General features: G+C 39.4%; 1 non-coding gene across 1 annotated transcript; it reads right to left on the bottom strand.

The window, feature by feature from the left end:
* Window positions 1-1,040: 1,040 nt before the first annotated feature.
* TRNASTOP-UCA lies at window positions 1,041-1,127 on the bottom strand. Its single transcript has one exon. It is a non-coding gene; the product is annotated as a tRNA-Sec (tRNA).
* Window positions 1,128-15,905: the final 14,778 nt, after the last annotated feature.

Raw genomic sequence — 15,905 nt, 5'->3', positions numbered from 1 at the left:
CAGATATCCTGTGCATACTTATCAGCTGACTCCAACTCTGCAAAACATCCCCAGTTTTGGCTAATATTTTGCCCTATTCCTTATAATAACATTTTTGATTTTCTGGTAAATCACTGAGGATTACAAGTCAATAATGCTAAAAGTTACAGTCTCCTACGTCTTATTTTTCGGAAAATGCATCTTGATGTAAAACTTGTTCTACTAACTTTCTGAGTGAGTTAGAATAATATTTGAAATGTTTTCCTGATTTTTGGCCTTTGTCCCAAATTATGTTTGGTTTTCCTCCCTGATTCTAGAGCAAAAAATTAGAGAGCTATGATTCCGGATTCTGTTGGCCATAGTGATTCTGAGACACTCCCACAAAAAAAAAACTTAGCTGAGTACATTGAGTATAAAAGGATATATTCCTAGGTGAAAGCAGGGAGGTAAAAAGTAGACAAAAGATCAAAGGCCTGTCGGTATTAGAATAGGAAAGGAAAAAATGTATAACTTGCTCATGGATAGGTAGCCATTTAACTACTCTGTTACTTGGGCTATCCTCATGAGTGCAGCAACATCTTTTGGCAATATGCGAAGTACACCTCAAGTCATATTACGCTTACAGTTCCACGGTGTGTGAGGCATCACATTTTTTGACAATGTATCTAATGAACGTGTCTTCACACTTCTAGTAGTGGCAGGGAAGGACTTTCAAGGTGTTGGAAAGTAAACTGAGAATCTACAATCTCTAGATCTGTTTTATGTCCTAAGCTAAGCAGTAGAACTGTAACAGATGATCTTAAGCGCACAGGTTGAGATATGTCAGTAGAAATATATTGACTGATGATACATGACATGATGTAGCATGTATTAACTTCCATGAAATAGTAACGTGGGAGCATTTGCTTAGAACTGAATAGTTAATAAAGGTATACATTTCTAACGGATCCTATAAATGTAAAAGGAATGTCATAGCCAAAGCCTCAGATTTTAAAATCAACAGTACACTGCATATTAAGCAGTTTTCATTTACTTAAACAAGAGCATTGAAAATGACAACACGCCTGAAAGGTGGAATTGAACCACTCTGTCGCTAGACAGCTACAGGTTTGAAGCCTGCACCCCAGACCACTGAAGCTCATTCAGGCAAATTAAAAAGCCTTGGCCACACCTATTTAAACCTGCAAAGGCAGCTTTTATTTAAGTTTGTGGGAGAAAATGTACTTTATTTAAAACTTCAGCTGCGCTTAAATGAATTAGACAAACACAAAAAGGTAAAATTTCTACTGATAAGCCAAGACAAATGCATGCTATTTTATATGTTTCCACTTTCCTGAATACTTCCCATGCTACTTGCTATGTCAGGACAACATTATGCAAATAGGATGGAATCCCTTTGCCATTTCTGCTTCGCATTGCTAGAGTTTCTTCAGTTATAAGCCCTACGGACTTTGCTACTTCTGAGCTGCAGCACACAGCTTTATTGTTTCACATGTGCTAAACTGCAAATACATTTTCTAACTTTGTGCTTAGGCTTTCCAGTGTTCTTATTACCCATAGCATGCTTGCAGTGATGCAATGAAAGAAGTTCCAACTCATGTCTATGTGTGTGCCTGCTGCTGTCTGTATTCTGACATGACCCAATGTGACTCAGAAAACTGATGTCTGCATATCAAAGAAATGAAGCAACTGTTTGTTTCAACTTCATGTAGTTTACAACTATCTCTCTACCTATCTATTTATCTATCTGTCTATCTACCTATCTATCTACCTATCTATCTATCTATCTAGCTATCTATCTATCTGTCTGTGTGCGCATGCGTGCGTGCTTCTGTGTGTGTGTGTGTGTGTGTGTGTGTGTGTGTGTGTGTGTGTGTGTCTGTGTGAATCTGTGTTTGTAAAGGTAAACATAAATCTCTCTATATACATATCTATCTATCTATATATATATATATATATATATATATATATATATATATATATATATATATATATATATATGGATTCACTTTAGAAGCTCGAATTCCCAAAATCTCGAACTTCATATGGTCGAGACCAAAAGATCGAGTTTTGGAAACTCGCACTTCTAAAATGAAACCCAAAAAAAAAAAAAAGTCAAACATCGCTTTTGCAGGGGGGCTTCGCCCCCCTGCACCCTCCATGTGGCCCCCCCATACCCCCCATATCCCTTTACTTAAATATACAAACTCCGAGATCGCGCTACAGTGGGGAAAAGGGAAATGGAAATCTCCCATATTGCGCTGTATGCGGAAGCGCAAAACGGGAGATTTCCCACTTCCTGTCAACACCACAAAAAAGATAAAAACATTACGTACACACAGAGCGTACAAGAAGCCTTGCCTCTGTGTGCACGTAATGTTTTAAGGTAAGTAAAGTGTTATTTTTTAAAACTTTACATATTCGATTTACTGAAATGTCGATCATATGGTCTCGACCATATGACATTCGAGATTTCAGTAATTCGATTATGTAAAGTGCTTCCATATATATATATATATATATATATATATATATATATATATATATATATATATATAGACACATATATACATATACACATTCCTTCACTTCTGAAATAGTACATGCAATTATTAAGATGTCCTGAATTATGTCAGAGCAGGGAAAACATTTAATTACTTATTTATTTAAGATACTGTGTTTAATCATGTTTGCTGCATTAACAATAGTTTTCCTTCTTGCTTTCTATCTGTCTTTGCAAACTAGGAAAGTACACTTCTTTAAATATAACATGGTCAGTGTTTGATTGGCCAGTGTATTCTATTTCCATCAGGTTTCTTCACTTTATTGATCAGTAACAAGCATTCTTGCTATAACAAAATATACCAGATAGTCAGGAAAGCAGAAATAATACCCTCCATATAAAAAAATAGCTGTTAGCTTCTATCCACAGAATCAGATATTTAATACTAGTATAATAAACTAAATACATAACTAAAAAAAAATGCATCTACAATTTATTCTGCATGTATTAAGGGTGTGCTTTATTTATTTCTTTGTTCACCATCTGGTAGCCTGACTCAGAGCATCCCTTTTAATCAATAACTTGTCACACTTTAAAAAATAATTTACAAAATGCATACATCATAAATTAAAAAGTATAGAATATAACAATACTTCTTCTTTCGGCTTTTCCCAGTTAGGGGCCGCCACAGCGGAACTCCGGTCTCCTAATGATTGGGAGGAGATTTTTTACAGTGCCATGGTGCCAGCTCGATGCCCAACCTTTAATGACGACACGCCCTACGCATGTCTTTCGAATGCCACTCGACCGCAGGGAGAATATGCAGACTCCACACAGAAGGCGCTCCAGCCGAAAATCGAATGGAAGAACCTCTTGCTGTGAGGCAACAACGCTACTGCTGCACCACCGCGGCTGTTACTAAAACTTCTAATTCTATTTGTAGACTGCAAATGCTTTTTCAACAACCTCCTAACCAATGCTCCTCCCCTTACTTAACACTCTACTCAACTTGTACACTCCATACATTAATCTCTTTAGGCTGTTTCGTAGAGTCACATTTTACTCACAAACCCCCACATTTCTTCTACCACCCATACCCTCCTTTACTTAGACTTAATGACACCTCCGTCCTCTCCATTGCCTATTCTGTAAATAGTGCATGCACAAACGTTATCACTTGATGTCATAAGAAGTGAAACTCTGCATGTGTTTTGTATCCTGTGTTGACCTTACTAACCAGTTTCTAAACTGCTCATTTTAATGCATCCATATGTACAGAAACTATAAAACAGCTCTTTATAGAGACAAATACTACCTTCCAGAGATGACTAGGAAAAACTCATCCCTACTGTCCTATATACAGCCCCCTTACTCATCAATTTACGATCCAATCAACTTTCTTTACTTGACCAGTGCTACAGTAAAATTGCAAAATTTGTTGCCAACCATCATTATGCATACATCACTGCCTCACACTAAGCTTAAGTCATCAGTTAACCTGCTCAGAGCACATAAACTCATATATGGCCCAGCCAAATGCCAGACTCTGAGCAATATTCTCCAACTCTGTAGTCACAAAATATAACTATGTCCTCTGACAAGATGTTAACTATAACCAAATCAAACAATATTTCTGGATTCTGCCTATACTCTTCCTCTGACATTAAAACCTGGAGTTCCATACATCTCTCTTAGAATATTGGAAAATAATAAGTGTTTCAAACTATTCTTAAAGGATCATATTAAAAATACTTGGCTATGCTCTCACACCTCTCCTGGGATAACCTGAATGCCACCTCTCTCTCAACTTATTTTCTTGTACCTCTACTCTCTCTCTAAATATAGACTCTCTAATCATTGAATGGCTCACTTACTCTTCTTGGAATAACCACAATCTACACTGGATTTCCAGTTCCCTCCCACAGGAAACAATCCTGATGGGTGACTTCAACACTGACTGGCTCAATTGCTTGTACCAGAATCCAGCATCCCTTGTTAACCTCCATGGGCTCACCCATCTCATCACATCTCCTCCGAGGACTGACAAATCTTCCAAACCACAGTCTACCCTCAACTGGATTTTGGTTAACAACCCCACACTATCATCTCAATCAGACTGTCTCCCTGATGGCCTGAGTGACCATCACCCAACCTTTCTTCTAAGAACCTACACTCACCAAACCAACCAAACTACCTACCACTTAATCAGAAATGAAAAATCTTCAACCCAAACATGCTCATCTCTGCTCTAAAAAGCTGCAAGTGGGACCCTCTCAGACCACTACCCCTAGAGGATACAGTTAACACCTTCAACTTCAATTTCTTAGATATACTCAAATAAACTTTCACGCACCACCTAGAACTATTAGAGTAAAAGTTAACTATGCAGCCTGGCTAAGTAAAGAATGCAGATCCTTACTCAAGCTAGAGATAAGGCTTGGGAACAGTTTCACAAAACTACAAACCCAAATCGCAAGACAAATATTTCTTAATACTGCAAAACAAAGCTAAGAAACTAGTAAAATTAGAGAAAATCAACTACTACCACAATATTCAGAATAAACACCACAATAACCCTCAAACGTTCTGGGCTGAGGTTAATAATATACTTCTGCCAGGTAACTCAGCTACTCCCACTCCAACATCAACCAGCAAATCTGATAATATACCAACCCAATTCAGTAAATACTTTACAGAAACTATCCAAGCCCTTTCAAATTCCCAGAGAATCTCCAACAACTCTGTCCCTTTCACACTCTAGCACAGCACCATCTCCAAAAATAGCACCAGCCACTTTACATTACACCTAGTGTCTGTTGATACCATAAAAACTACTTAAAAAAAGTGAAACTAGCCACCCTAGCCACAGACAGCCTCCCAGCTGACTCTCTGCAAATTGCAGCAGAAGCAATAGCACACACAGTAGCTAAACTCATAAGCAGACCAATATCAGACAGCCTTGTACCTGTTATTTGGCAAATCTCCCACATTCTACCTTTACACAAGGGAGGCAGTTCCACTGAACTTACTAATTACTGTCCAATTGCCATCCGGTCACCCTTATCTAAAAACCTAGAGAGAGTTGTACATATCCAATTCATGGACTACCTTCACACACATAAACTATTATCAAACACTAACATGTTTTTTGCCCCTCTGACAGCACCACCACAGCCCCAATGTCCTTTACTAACACAGTGAACCACTATAGAAATAACAGACAATTTGTATCTGCCATATTTTTGGGCTTTTCCAAAGTCTTTGATATGCTAAATCACAATAAACTCATCAATGTTCTCTTCACCCTAAACCTTAGTAGCTCCACTATCACGTGGTTCCAAAGCTACCTATCAGAATGACAGCAGGCCATCCAATGGCATCACAACCTACCCACTATTCTCCCAGTTGTCGTAGGGTTTCCCCAAGGCTCCATCCTTGGGCTCTACTATTCTTTCTCTTCAGCCACCAGCTCCACACCTCCACACTTCACACCTCAGTGGTACAATATGCAGACAGCTCTACTCTAATATGTGCAGCCTCCTCCCTACAAGACCTCCACACCATAACCCAAGATTCCTTTCTATCTGTGGAAACATAGCTCACTAAGTCCCAACTCATTCTAAATCACAAAAAACAAAGCTCCTTCTCTTCTACCCAAACAGATCCCCCATCATCTTCCCTGTCTTTCAATATCTTATCCGAAAATAAAACTATTATCACCCCAATAGCTCACACTACACTGACAAGCGTAGAAATTCACAATAACTTGAAATTTGATATTCACATAGCTCAAACCATTAACAAGGTCCACAAGCAACTAGGACTTCTATACAGAAACAAACAAGTTCTAACAAGAAACACGAAAGCTACTATCGCTCACACACGCCTCTTGTCAACTCTCTTATACGTCTCCCCAATTCTAACCAGCCTTTGCAAAACTGATTTAACCAAAGTAAACTCTTGTTACAATAAAATTGCCAAGTTTGCCACTGATGCCACATAAAGGACACATCACTGTACATCTCTTAAACAGCTAAAATGGCTAGAACTTCCTCAACTGCTAAACTTTAATCAATAAACCTTTGCCCCAAAAAATACTGCATCAGCCAGATAAACCCCCTGCTCTCCAAAATCTTATACCACCATACAGCACTTCTAGATCCCTCCATTCCAGTACAAACTCCTTCTAGATATCACTAAAGCTAACAACTCAGCTGGGGAATCATTCTTCTCAAACCTCATCCCTAAAATAAAGGAAGAAACTGACAACCCCAATAACCTCTAAACTACAATTTATTAAGCTCCTAAAATTACACATCGTAGACACTTAGCTCTGTTCTTGCAACTGTCCTGGACGGGCCTTACCTCAGTCTCTTTAACTAAATATTGCTCATGGAGTGTTTTCTTACACCAATATTTGACCTCAACTGTATGGAAACCAGTTCTCTTTCTCATTTAAATTGTATATATTCATGTATGATGTGCAATGTAAATGTTTACTTCTAAAGAATTGTAATGTCCATCATTATGTAACTGTTGTTTATGAATACGTCTGTAGTTCCTCCCATGTTTGTCAGCTTCTGCAATGTTTGAATTTCTCATAACTGTAGCTTTTCTCCAAAGGCCTCTGCTGACAAAGGACCTGTGTCAAGTCGGACTATCCCAGTAAACAAATGCAAAATAAATAAAATAAATAAATATTTATATATCTATGTAAATGGATAGATTTAGATATACACATGCACACGACCATATACACTCTGTTAGTAATTTTGTATACAAGACAAAATAGTCAGTGTGGCTCCACACACCATAGCCTACTATGTGGCCCTTGTGGCCCTTCATTAGAAAACAATAATCCTAATATAAGCCACAGGGACAGAATGAAACAGTAGAGATAAGATGTCAGCAATTTATAGCTCTGGGTAGACATTCGTTATTCGTCTAGCAGCAATACAAGGTTAAAGAACCTAGTACAGCAGATATGCATTGCCATTATTAAGTAGTAGGAAATGTGTGATGTCATCAATGTAATAAAGTCAGTATAACAAAGGAAAGGGAAACAGAATGCAAAGAAGTCAGAGAAAGTCCAGTATTAATTCTTCAAACTATCACTAGGGAACAAGTCTTCAATGCCGTCTCCAAAGAACAAGAACACTGCATCAGCATCAGCTGACAACAATAATATCACAGAATGCCTCCTTAATCATATGAAGCATAACTTATCAGGACTACTAAAATTGCTATTTAACCACAGCCTCCAGACTTCATGCTAAGTGAATGGAGGACTGCAACTGCCATCCCTCTAAAAAAGCATGGGCCATCTACAGACCAGAGTAACTACAGACCCATAAGTCTGACTAGCCTCAGATGCATAGCCTCAGATGCAAAGCCATGGGAAGAGCTGTCATGGGAATGATAAACAATGACATATGAAACCTTCAAACAATGGACACAACCCACTTTGGTTACATCAAAGGCAAATCGGTGCTGAGACTGCACCTTTTTTGCCTTTTTGGCATCTACTTCTCTGAAGTCAAAGTCAACATCAAGGGCCTCTGGCTGACTAAGTTTACAGAAGATTGCATACTAGGCACAGTCAAAGAATCCTCCCGAGATGGAAATACCCTTCAAGAAAGTGTGACACAGACCAATAACTGGTGCGAAAGCCACAGTCTAAAACTCAATGCCAAGAAATGCATAATAGTATCTTTAGGGAAGATGGCTACCCTTGGAAAATACAGTATTGCTAATACACCCATAACAGTAGACCCAGTGGTCAGGGATTTAGGACCACATATAGACAGTAACCTTGACTTTGACCATCATGTGTCTATAAGGAAATCATTCTATGTTACATAACTTATATCCAAGGGTACGTCATCTCAGTCCAAGGATGTCATTGTCTACCGTGCCTGGCCCCATCAAAACAACCACTGAGTACAACACCCACCTCAGTATGTACCTAAGCAGGCACATGCAACAACTGGAGCACCCACAGACATTCTTCACAAAAAGTATACAAGGCATAAACAACATGTCCTACATAAACTGTCTCAAAGCCCTATCCCTGTACTCAGTCTCCTACAGACTGCTGAGAAATAATCTAAGCATCCACCATTCCCACTCTGACTGACCTGCTGCTCAGCTGCAAAACAAACAGCATCAGAATTACCTGAACTAGGGATCTAAACCTCATCTGCAACATAAATAGGATATTATGGAAGGACAGGAATGTGTCTCAGAGACTATCCCTCATCTGGAACAGGCTTCCTATCCATGTGAATCAGAGTTCTTCCCTAACTCAATTCAAACATATCTTAGACAAGAGGATAGAGAATTGGAAATTAACTCCTGGTCTGGCACTACATTTCTGTTAAGCAGAAGCACCTTGTAAATGCTTTACCACACATGCCCAAGCCTACATTTATTCCTTGAAATACCCGTAGGGTATCAAAACCTGTTAGATACACTAAGGAAGCATGGCTAGGCTTAAAAAGGCCCGCTGGGGTCAGTAGCCCAGTCTGAACCTCTGAACCTATTAACCAAAATGGGTGCATGAGAGATATTGTCACAAAATTCTACTTTGTACTCCAATATATACTGTTGTTACTCTGTCCAGCATTCAAGTGCATATTTTTCAAAACTGTTGATCAAATCCAGAAAAATATATACTTAATATTCAGATTCTGTACCACCTATAATCATACTAAAGCTATATTTAAGTAAATATTTATTTTTTAAGCATAATGGATACATTTCCATGCTGTAAATATTGGTTTATACAGTTCCAGATATCCTGTGCATACTTATCAGCTGACTCCAACTCTGCAAAACATCCCCAGTTTTGGCTAATATTTTGCCCTATTCCTTATAATAACATTTTTGATTTTCTGGTAAATCACTGAGGATTACAAGTCAATAATGCTAAAAGTTACAGTCTCATACTTCTTATTTTTCGGAAAATGCATCTTGATGTAAAACTTGTTCTACTAACTTTCTGAGTGAGTTAGAATAATATTTGAAATGTTTTCCTGATTTTTGGCCTTTGTCCCAAGTTATGTTTGGTTTTCCTCCCTGATTCTAGAGGAAAAAAGTAGAGAGCTATGATTCCGGATTCTGTTGGCCATAGTGATTCTGCGACACTCCCAGAAAAATACGACTTAGCTGAGTACATTGAGTATAAAAGGATATATTCCTAGGTGAAAACAGAGAGGTAAAAAGTAGACAAAAAAGCAAAGCCCTATCAGTATTAGAATAGGAAAGGAAAAAATGTATAACTTGCTAATGGTAGGTAGCCATCTAACTACTCTGTTACTTGGGCTATCCTCAAGAGGGCATCCACATCTTTTGGCAATATGTGAAGTACACCTCACGTCATATTACACTTAAAGTTCCACGGTGTGTGAGGCATCACATTTTTTGACACTGTATCTAATGAATGTGTCTTCACACTTCTAGTAGTGGCAGGCAAGTACTTTCAAGGTGTTGGAAAGTAAACTAAGAATCTGCAATCTGTAGATCTGTTTTATGTCCTAAGCTAAGCAGTAGAACTCTAACAGATGATCTTAAGCGCACAGGTTGAGATATGTTAGTAGAAATATATTGACTGATGATACAGGACATGATGTAGTGTGTACTAACTTCCATGAAATAGTAAGATGGGAGCATTTGCTTAGAACTGAATAGTTAATAAATGTATATATTTATAATGGATCCTATAAATCTAAAAGGAATGTCATAGCCAAAGCCTCAGATTTTAAAATAAACAGTACACTGCATAGAAAACAGTTTTCACAAACAGCTAGCCAACTACAGGTTTGAAGCCTGCACCCAAGACCACTGAAGCTCATTCAGGCAAATGTAAAAGCCTTGGCCACACGTATTTAACCCTGCAAAGGCAGCTTTTATTTAAGTTTCTGGGAGAAAATGCACTTCATTTAAAACTTCAGCTGTGCTTAACTGAATTAGACAAACACAAAGAGGTAAAATTTCTACTGATAAGCCAAGACAAATGCATGCAAGACAAATGTATGCTATTTTATGTTTCCACTTTCCTGAATACTTCCAATGCTACTTGTTATGTCAGGATAACTTTATGCAAATAGGATGGAATCCCTTTGCCATTTCTGCTTAGCATTGCTAGAGTTTCTTCAGTTATAAGCCCTACGGACTTTGGTACTTCTGAGCTGCAGCACACAGCTTCATTGTTTCACATGTGCTAAACTGCACATACATTTTCTAACTTTGTGCTTAGGCTACCCAGTGTTCTTATTACCCATAGCATGCTTGCAGTGATGCAATGAAAGAAGTTCCAGTTCATGTCTATGTGTGTGCCTGCTGCTGTCTGTATTCTGACATGACCCAATGTGACTCAGAAAACGGATGTCTGCATATCAAAGAAATGAAATAACTGTTTGTTTCAACTTCATGTAGTATACACATATCTATCTACTTATCTATCTATCTATCTATCTATCTATCTATCTATCTGTCTGTCTGTGTGTGTGTGCGTGTGTGTGTGTGCGTGTGTGCATGCGTGTGTGTCTGTGTGTGTGTGTGTGTGTGTGTGTGTGTGTGTGTGTGTGTGTGTGTGTGTGTGTGTGTGTGTGTCAGCCTGTGTATGTATAGGTAGATATAAATCTCTCTCTCTCTACATATATATATATACATATATATATATATATATATATATATATATATATATATATACATATATAGACACATATATACATATACACATTCCTTCACTTTTGAAATAGTACATGCAATTATTAAGATGTCCTGAATTAAGTCAGAGCAGGGAAAACATTTATTTACTTATTTATTTAAGATACTCCCCCGGATTTACTAATCTTCTGTGTAAGACTAAATTAGTCTTACACAGAAGCGCCAGTCTAAGAGTATGATGGCAGCGCGCCATGTATATTAATAAGGGCGTGCTGCCTCAACTCTAAAGCTTACACGGAGCATGGACGAGTGTAGGGGGCATGACGGACTACCTAGCAGTCCAAAATTTCACACCCCTGCAATGAAGAAATGCCGCAATTATGAGTTATATGAGCGAGTCCACTCACATGTGCACAATGTAACACTGCACTCCCCCATATGTTAAACTGACAAAATTAAAAATAAAAAGAGTTTTTTTATTTTTTTTTCCAATATAGCTGCCCATATTTGCATGTGTTTGCATGTGTTTGCCCATTGCTTAGCTACAGTTAGCAGCTTAGACACCAAAAGAGGATAATAAGAAAAATATATGCAAATTAACCCAAAACATGATAGCGTAGTGGTTAGAGCCTTTGCACAAAGAGGAGGAATTCCTGGTTCGAGTCCTACTACTGCATGTTCCATTTTCTGTTGGAAATCTGTATACAAAAATATTTGCTGACATTTTTTATGTATAAGTTTTGTAAAAAGCATTGAAATGTTAAATGTAGTAGTGAACGAATTTTAAATATATATATATATATATATATATATATATATATATATAAAGGTGAAATGGTTATGCATTCTGAGGCATGAGTACCCTATTTTAAGCAATATAAAGCACTGCTAAGCACATTTTACCAGTATTGAGCATATTTAAATCCAATTGTGCATAGCTGTGCACCGCGTTAACCAGTGCAATGTCTTTGCGCGTAGTTGTGCACTGCACTAACCAGCACAACCACAATGTATTTGCGCGAAGCTGCGCACCACGCTAACCAGCGCGTCGGGTAACGTCAAGCAACATTGAACAACATTGGGCAAAGTCTGGCAAAGTTGAGCAATGTCAGTTAAACAAGGCCACACCTCCTTTATTGTACCTTAACCAGTCAGGTCTGCCCAGTAGGAAAATAAAAAGCAGTGACAAAGCTCGAACTCAGGATACTGTGCACTATAGTTACAATACTTAACCACTAAGCCATGACAGCATTTCATAAACATGCACTTTCAACAGGCACATATCTATCAAAGGAATTTTAAACATTGTCAACATCAGCTAAGCAGGCATGCCTACAGCTGAGTTTTTCCAAAACTGGACAATCACAAATAAGCATGGGAAATAAGGCATATTTAAGCTCCACAGGTGGGAATACTTGCTATAACTAGTTGTAGCTTCCTTCTGCAGTCAGCATGGCTGGTGTTGGAAAAGGCACTCGATTTAGAGTGAAACGCTGGGGCATCCAGGAGTCCAAAGTAATGGTGTGGCTCCTTGTCCACAATCATGGGGAAAGACTCTTGCGGGGCCAGTACCAGGGTACCCAATATAAAACGGAGGCCTGGGACAGTCTTGCCCATGATCTCACAAGTGCCACTGGTGTTCCTCAGACTGGTGAGCAGGTCAGGCAACATTATTCTGACCTGAAGCGATGTAGGGAGGATCAACTGAACCAGTGGATCCCGGAATCCCGTACAATGCCTAATGCCCCAGTACTGAGTAAGTAGCCATTGTATTAAGTAGTTAAGAATTGCTATGTTTGTCTATACTATGGATAGGTATGTCTCAATATCACTGCATTTACTTCACAGCTGCAGGTGTCTGGGCTATGAACCAGCAAGCCCATGAAGATAGGCTGCAAAGGCTGCATCATCAGGCAGGTTAGTAATTATTCTGCATGTACTGTTATATAAAATAAATGAGAGAGCCTTCAAAAAGTCTTTTAACCCAATAAATAAAGGTGTAATAATCCTTTAATAAATGTATGATTCATGGAGTGCATCTGTGTCATTTTCTTTGATATGTTGTTGTACTGTTGCATTCTACAGATAGTAGTGTTGTATTAAGCACTGTCAACCCACACTTGGGTAGGCCCATATAACTTGGATGAAGGGAGTGCCAGTAGCTTGTATGCATATGTACAGCCCTCAACTGTTGGTTCATGGCCAGCATGTACAGGTTAACCTGGCACATGAGTAGCTTGGTACTGTGTTCCCCAGAAATGTCAGTGTGCTGCCAGAAATGTAGGGAGCTGTTAACATATAACTGATACTTTCACCTGAACATATCTAGATAATTATATGAAAGTAGATCTGTCAGTGTACCATCTTAGCAGTAGTGTGTGTGAGCAACTCTCAAAATATGTTGCAGTAACATCTGCATCTTGGACCATTTGTATGTAAGATACAGCTGATGTATATAATGATCTAGCAAAGTCCAATTGCACAATATAAGGACATTGGGTAGTGTAATAATACATGTAAGGGACATATAACTGCAGTTAATAGGAATGTAGTAAAAACTAGAAGGATATATAAGTTGTTAATTGAGCTACCTTTTCCAACCCTACTGTATGTGCATAAAAAATGCAATTCCACACCTCAATCGGTATGTCTAATCTCAAAACATTTGTTGGGACATATGTCCTATTGGTTTATAAATATTTGCATTAATTTCTATGCATGTGCCCTGTTAAAATACCACAATATTGGTGGCCTGTTGCCATCAATTCAACCTGCATGCTGTTGTAATGTCCACTATTGTTCTATATATGCATGTGCTATGCTTGCTTTTCAACTGTTGAAAATCTGGTGTGTTGGGTTAATGGGAATACTTCTGCATGCTGCTATAACTAATTGGGAATGCTGTTGACTGTTACTAACCCATATCTTTATTAAACTCTCCAAAACATAGTTTGTATGGGAAGGCCGGTCCCAGCGGACCACCTGTCCCACCTCAGCTGGCCATGGCACCTGGCACCAGCAGATCTAGTGCCCAGCCTGGGACCTCCTCCTCTATTGGCCCTGTGCCACTTTTGGGTGGAAGCACTGCAGAGGATGGGGCTTGCCCCCCCCGTGCAAGCATGAGCGGAGGAGGAGCACCTATCACCCTTCGAACGGTCCGGGCTGTGGTGCATAGAGAGATTGAATGTTCTGTTGCAGAACCTCTATGCCAGCTTGAGGCCCGAGTGGCGCAACTCACGGGTCAGCCTACCCTTCCTACACAGCCCTCAGCACAGCCACCCTCTGGGCCGTGAAGCTGCAGTAGTGACTGCCCATGGGTGGGGACCTCAGTCCCACTGTTTCTATCTGGGGGCTCATGGGCTTGCGATTTCCAAACATCCCTCCCCGTCAAAGGTGTTCACACACCACATGTCATATACCGCCCCTGTATGCATCTTGCTTGTCTTGTCTGTTTACCTCCCCAACCTACCTCCCCAAATATACCTACTTCCCCTACCCCACATTCCACTCTCACCTGAAAAAAAAGGGCAATCTGCTCCCCCCCAAAAAAATACGCCCCATACATAGCTGCCCATTTTGCACACATGTCCACCAGGCACATGAAATGTTATTTAATTGGCATTACAACATACTTTGTTGTCCTCACTCCTCTCTCAGGGGTTGAAGGGTTCATATCTACCTTCAAATTTATTGCATATGCACAGCTGTTGCTGTTGAAGAAATGGGCAGCTATGGACCTTCCCTACACCCGTCCTGCACATCCCGAGCTATTTTCCATACTGTCTTTCCCTCTTTCTGCCCCTTTTTCACCACTTTCCTATCTCCCTATTTTTCTTTTCTTTCAAATAAATGAGCGCGGGGTGAGCGGGAGTAAGCAGTATTAAGCAGAAGTTAGCGGGTTTGCACGGGTTTGCGCTTGTTTGTGCTTAGCTAAGCAATGCGCAGCAATGCGGAAACCCACTTACAACTGCTTAAAAGTGCCTTAGTCACTCTTTATGTGAGGGCTCTTGTTCTGCTCAGAAGCAAAATGAAACACCTCTGTAAGTCTCGAACTCCAGACCTCGCACACACTACACAACATGAAGTACCACTAAGCCACGGTACATATACATCAAGTTGGTGCTTAAATAATTATATCATGCATCAGAATGAGTGAATGTAAAGGAAGATTAGGAATACCATACCACACAACTTGTTCTGTGGATGTTGACCAACAGTTGTTGTGGGATTACATTACATGACTGTGATAAGAGAAGCAGCCAATCTAGCAGGAAATAATGTTACATCATCACTTTACAACCCCACACAGTATCACAGCAGGACAAACACTGGCATATCTGTTTAGGGCAGAGGCCATACCTCCCAACTGTCCCTAATTTTCAGGGATGTCCCTGATTTTTACACAAATTTTAGCTCCGTCCCTCTGAATCCCTCCGAAAACGACTGACTTTGGCCAGAAAGGTGGTGAATTACACTTAATGAATAATGACAATAGTTAAGCGTTAGACACTTCTTTTACTTCAGACAAGGTGTATTAATTCATATGCTCTGATTCTCTCAATGTCTCAGCTTAATGGCACTAATATTTTAAAGGTGTCCCTGATTGTCCCTGACTTTTTCTTGACTTTTCCCTGAGTCTGTTCAAATATGTACCTGACTGGTTGAGAGGTCTGGCAGAGGCAGAAACACAGAGGCATATCAGCCTTTCTCCTGTTACACACTGTGCAAATAGCTTTGGAAGGAGTTTTGGAAG

The sequence above is a fragment of the Protopterus annectens genome, chromosome 1.part1 (assembly GCF_019279795.1).
Source record: "Protopterus annectens isolate FY-2018-M chromosome 1.part1, PAN1.0, whole genome shotgun sequence".
In the NCBI taxonomy this organism is placed as follows: Eukaryota; Metazoa; Chordata; order Ceratodontiformes; family Protopteridae; genus Protopterus; species Protopterus annectens.
Note: the sequence above shows the minus strand (reverse complement) of the source record. Positions and strands in the feature narration are given on the sequence as shown.